A 5265-nucleotide genomic window follows, 5' to 3' on the forward strand; every position below is an offset into this window, starting at 1 on the left:
AACGATGAGACTACAGGGAGGAGGTCAGAGACCTGGTCGTGTGGTGCCAGGACAACAACCTCTCCCTCAACGTGATCAAGACAAAGTAGCTGATCGTGGACTACAGGAAAAAGACTACCGAGCACGCCCCCATTCTCTTCGACGGGGCTGTAGTGGAACAGGTTGAGAGTTCATTAGTGTCCACATCACCAACAAACTATCATGGTCTAAACACACCAAGACAGTTGTGAAGARGGCACGACAAAGCCTAATCCATCTCAGGAGACTGAAAAGATTTGGCATGGGTCTTCAGATCCTCAAAAGGTTCTACAGCTGCACCATCAAGAGCATCCTGACTGGTTGCATCACTGTCTTGTATGCAATGTAGGCACTACAGAGGGTAGTGTGTACGGCCAAGTACATCACTGCGTCCAAGCTTCCTGCCATCCAGGACCTCTATACCAGGAGGTGTCAGAGAAAGTCACAAAAAATTGTCATAGACTCCAGCCACCCTAATCATAGACTGTTCTCCCTGCTAACGCACGGCAAGCGGTACCGGAGTGCCAAGTCGAGGTTCAAAAGGCTTCTTAAAAAGAAGTTTTTTTTAAATAAGTGTTAAGTAAAAAATAGATGAGTACAAATTTGAAAATTGAAAATAAAAGTTACAAATAATTAAATAACAGCAGTTAAATAAGCGAGACTATATACGGTTGGCCCTGCGGCCTAATCCGTCTGGCCCTGTTTAAAGGTCTTACATCAGCTACGGAGAGTGTGATCACACAGTCGTCTGGAACAGCTGTTGTTCTCATGCATGTTTCAGTGTTACTTGCCTCGAAGAGAGCATAGAAGTAAGTTAGCTCTTCTGGTAAGTTCGTGTCACGGGGAAGCTCGTGGCTTTGCTTCCCTTTGTCGTCTGTAATAGTTTGCAAGCCTTGCCACATCTGACGAGCATCAGAGCTGGTGTAGTATGTTTCAATCTTAGTCCTGTTTTGATGCTTTGCCTTTTTGATGGTTTGTCGTAGGGCTTCTTATAAGCTTCCGGGTTAGAATCCCGCTCCTTGAAAGCGTTAGCTCTATCCGTTAGCTCAGTGTGGATGTTCTGGTTCCTCATTCTGGTTCCGTACCCTGGTGCATCCTTTTGGTTCATCCTTCTGTTTCATTCTTCTGGTTCCTCATTCTGGTTGTACCCTGGTTCTTCATTCTTCTTCTTATGGCCTATAGGTGTGTTCCGTCAGATGGGGGATGCCCTGAAGGACCATTCCTTTAAGTCCATTGTCTCACATAAGTTACCTAGCTTCCTTCTGGTTCATCCATCTTGTTCCGTTCCCTGGTTCATCCATCTAGTTCCTAATTATGGTTCATCCTTCTGGTTCATCCTTCTAGTTCCTCATTCTGGTTCCATACCCTGGTGCATCCTCCTGGTTCATCCTGGTTCTTCCTTTTGGTTCATCATTCTGGTTCATCATTCTGGTTATGTCCCCTGGTTCTTAATTATTCTTCTTCTTCTGTCCTATAGGTGTGATCCGTCACGTGGGGGACGCCCTGAAGGACCACTCCTCTAAGTCCAGAGGGAAGGTATGTGCCATCGGCATCGCTCCCTGGGGCATCATAGAGAACAAGGAGGACCTCATCGGTAGGGATGTAAGTGTTACAAGCTACAAGTCAGTCCCCCTCATAGCTCCACAATCAGCCAAGAATCACTCACACCTGTGACCATTCACTCCATTACGTCAGTACTCCAATCACCAGTGGTTATCTGTTGTAAACCATACCCAGCCTCTTAGGTCCACAATCAGCCATGAATCATTCACTCCATTACGTCAGTACGCCAAGCGCCAGTGGTTATCTGTTGTAAAGCATACCCAGCCTCTTAGGTCCACAATCAGCAATGAATCATTCACACCTGTGACCATTCACTCCATTACGTCAGTACTCCAAGCACCAGTTGTTATCTGTTGTAAAGCATACCCATATCATGAGAGAAAGTGTTGTCCAGTGTGCTGTTTTCTGGTATGTGTTCCTCAGTCAGTTGTATTTCTTCTTCCTTCTCACCAGGTAACACGGCCGTACCAGACCATGTCCAACCCGCTGTCCAAGCTGTCTGTCCTGAACAACAGCCACTCYCACTTCATCCTGGCGGACAACGGCACCACAGGGAAGTACGGAGCGGAGGTGAAGCTACGTCGCCAGCTGGAAAAACACATCTCACTGCAGAAGATCAACACACGTAAATCAACCCTACCATACAGAACTCAGCCTACACATCAAATTAGATTGAGTACACTAATGATCAAATCAAATGTTATTTGTCACATGCACCGAATACAACAGGTGTAGACCTTGSCGTGAAATGCTTACTTACAAACCCTTAACCAACAATGCAGTTCAAGAAATAGAGTTAAGAAAATATTTACTAAATAAACTAAAGTAAAACATGAAATAAAAGTAACACAATAAAATAACAATACCGAGGGTATATACAGGGGGTACCGGTTCCGAGTCAATGTGTGGGGGTACAGCTTAGTCAAGGTAATTTGTAGGAACATGTAGGATGAGCATTTTCTTGTTTGCTTACAGCTCGTTGAGTGAGGTCTTAATGTCAGCATCGATTTGTGGTGTTAAATAAACGGCTATGAAATATATACATGAAAATTCTCTTGGTAGATAGTGTGGTCTACAGTTAATCATGAGGTACTCTACCTCAGGCGAGCAATACCTGGAGACCTCTTTAGTATTAGACATCACGCACCAGCTACACACCCCCACCCCTCGTCTTACAGGACGTAGCTGTTCTGTCCTGCCTATGCATGGAAAACCAAGCCAACTGTACATTATCTGTGTCGTCATTCAGCCAAGAAAAAATCTTCATCCAGTTGGAGGTGAGTAAATCRCTGTTCTGATGTCCAGAAGCTCTTTTCGGTCATAAGAGACGATTGCTGCAACATTATGTACAAAATCAGTTACAAACAATGTGAAAAAACACACAAAATAGCACGGTTGGTTAGGAGCCCATAAAACGTCAGCCATCCCCTCCGGCGCCATTCTTCTCCAATGTGGAGTCCTGGAGCGTGTAATTCTCTGTGACCTGTGGGTTTCCCTTTGTCATCCTATGCCTGGAGATCGTGATAAGGCAGGGACAGCAAAGGGATGCTCACTTTTCACCTCTGACTTCAATCCCACAACACTGATGGTCTGGCCAAACCTCAAAGAGATGATCAATGAACCATTCCCTGACCAAGATGGCCATCCTGTAGTTATGTTGCCGGGATGACAATATCCATTCTTGTGTTGTATGAATGACATTTTAAAATGACATTTATTTTCGTTTAAAATCGCCAGTTGGTAAACCATCCCCTATGCGAATAATTGGCACATAAACAAACATTGTAATATTTCACTGTGATACTTGTATAGTATTTAATTTTGTGTGTGTTACTGTGTGTTGCAGGCCTGGGCCAAGGGGTCCCGTTGGTGTGTCTGATCGTAGAGGGAGGTCCTAATGTCATCTCCATCACCCTGGAGAGTCTGAAGGAGGAACCTCCCGTCCCCGTGGTGGTCTGTGATGGCAGCGGGAGGGCGTCTGACATCATGTCCTTCGCTCACAAATACTGCGAGGAGGGAGGGTGAGGATAGACCTGTCAATCTACTGCTTCTTCTAGTCTTTCTTTTTCACTGAATTCTTCATTTCTTCTTCGTCTTGTACTACTACTAAATCACTCCCTCCTTCTAAAGTCTGATAACTGACGACGTGAGGGACCAGCTGCTGGTGACCATACAGAAGACCTTCAACTATAGTAAGAGCCAATCACAGCAGATCCTGCTCATGGTCATGGAGTGCATGAAGAAGAAGGAGCTGGTGAGTAGAGGAATGACTCAAATAGGATCTACTTTTTAGCTAATTAAATTCAATGACATAAAATACATGTATATAACTAATTACATTAGATTACATAAAAAATATACATCATTGAACTCAATGTACTTAAAATCCCATCTCTCTGTCTGTTACAGTAACAGGTTAAATAAATATGTTCCCTACAACTCTCCCAACTCTCTGTCTGTTACAGTAACAGGTTAAATAAACATGTTCCCTACAACTCTCCCATCTCTCTGTCTGTTACAGTAACAGTTAAATAAACATGTTCCCTCCAACTCCCCATTCTCTCTGTCTGTTAGCCGTAACAGGTTAAATAAATGTTCCCTACAAACTCTGCCCCATCTCCTCTGTCTGTTACAGTAACAGGTTAAAATAACACAATGTTCCCATCACAAACTCTCCCATCTCTCTGTCTGTTAGCAGTACAGGTTTTAAATAAACATGTTCCCTACAAACTCTCCCCCCATCTTCTCTCTGTCTGTTTTACAGTAAAGGTAAATAACGCATGTTCCTACACTCTTCGTCCAACTCCTCTGGTCTGTTACGTAACAGACAGAGAGATGGGAGAGTTTGTAGGGAACATGTTTATTAACCTGTTACTGTAACAGACAGAAGAGATGGGAAGAGTTGTAGGGAACATGTTTATTTAAAACCTGTTACTGTAACAGACAGAGAGTGGGAGAGTTGTAGGGAACATGTTTATTTAAAACCTGTTACTGTAACAGGACAGAGAGATGGAGAGTTGTAGGGAACATGTTTATTTAAACCTGTTTACTGTAACAGACAGAGAAGATGGGAGAGTTGTAGGGAAACATGTTTATTAAAGCTGTTACTGTAACAGACAGAGAGTGGGAAGTTGTAGGGAACATATTTATTTAACCTGTTACGTAACAGACAGAGAAGATGGGATTTTAAGCTACATTGAGTATCAATGATGTATATTTTTATGTAATCTAATGTAATTAGTTATATACATGTATTTTATGTCATTGAATTTAATTAGCTAAAAAGTAGATCCTATTTGAGTCATTCCTCTACTCACCAGCTCCTTCTTCTTCATGCACTCCATGACCATGAGCAGGATCTGCTGTGATTGGCTCTTACTATAGTTGAAGGTCTTCTGTATGGTCACCAGCAGCTGGTCCCTCACGTCGTCAGTATCAGACTTTAGAAGGAGGGAGTGATTTAGTAGTAGTACAAGACGAAGAAAGAAATGAAGAATTCAGTGAAAAAGAAAGACTAGAAGAAAGCAGTAGATTGACAGGTCTATCCTCACCCTCCCTCCTCGCAGTATTTGTGAGCGAAGACATGATGTCAGACGCCCTCCCGCTGCCATCACAGACCCCACCACGGGGACGGGAGGTTCCTCTTCAGCCTCTCAGGGTCGATGGGGAGTGACATTAGGAACC

General features: G+C 43.6%; 1 pseudogene; it reads left to right on the forward strand.

Moving 5' to 3' along the window:
• The first annotated feature begins 280 nt into the window (after positions 1–280).
• Positions 281–5265, forward strand: part of LOC112073659 (transient receptor potential cation channel subfamily M member 1-like) — a 63304-nt pseudogene continuing 58319 nt past the window's right edge.

The sequence above is a fragment of the Salvelinus sp. IW2-2015 genome, unplaced genomic scaffold (assembly GCF_002910315.2).
Source record: "Salvelinus sp. IW2-2015 unplaced genomic scaffold, ASM291031v2 Un_scaffold2333, whole genome shotgun sequence".
Lineage (NCBI taxonomy): Eukaryota > Metazoa > Chordata > Actinopteri > Salmoniformes > Salmonidae > Salvelinus > Salvelinus sp. IW2-2015.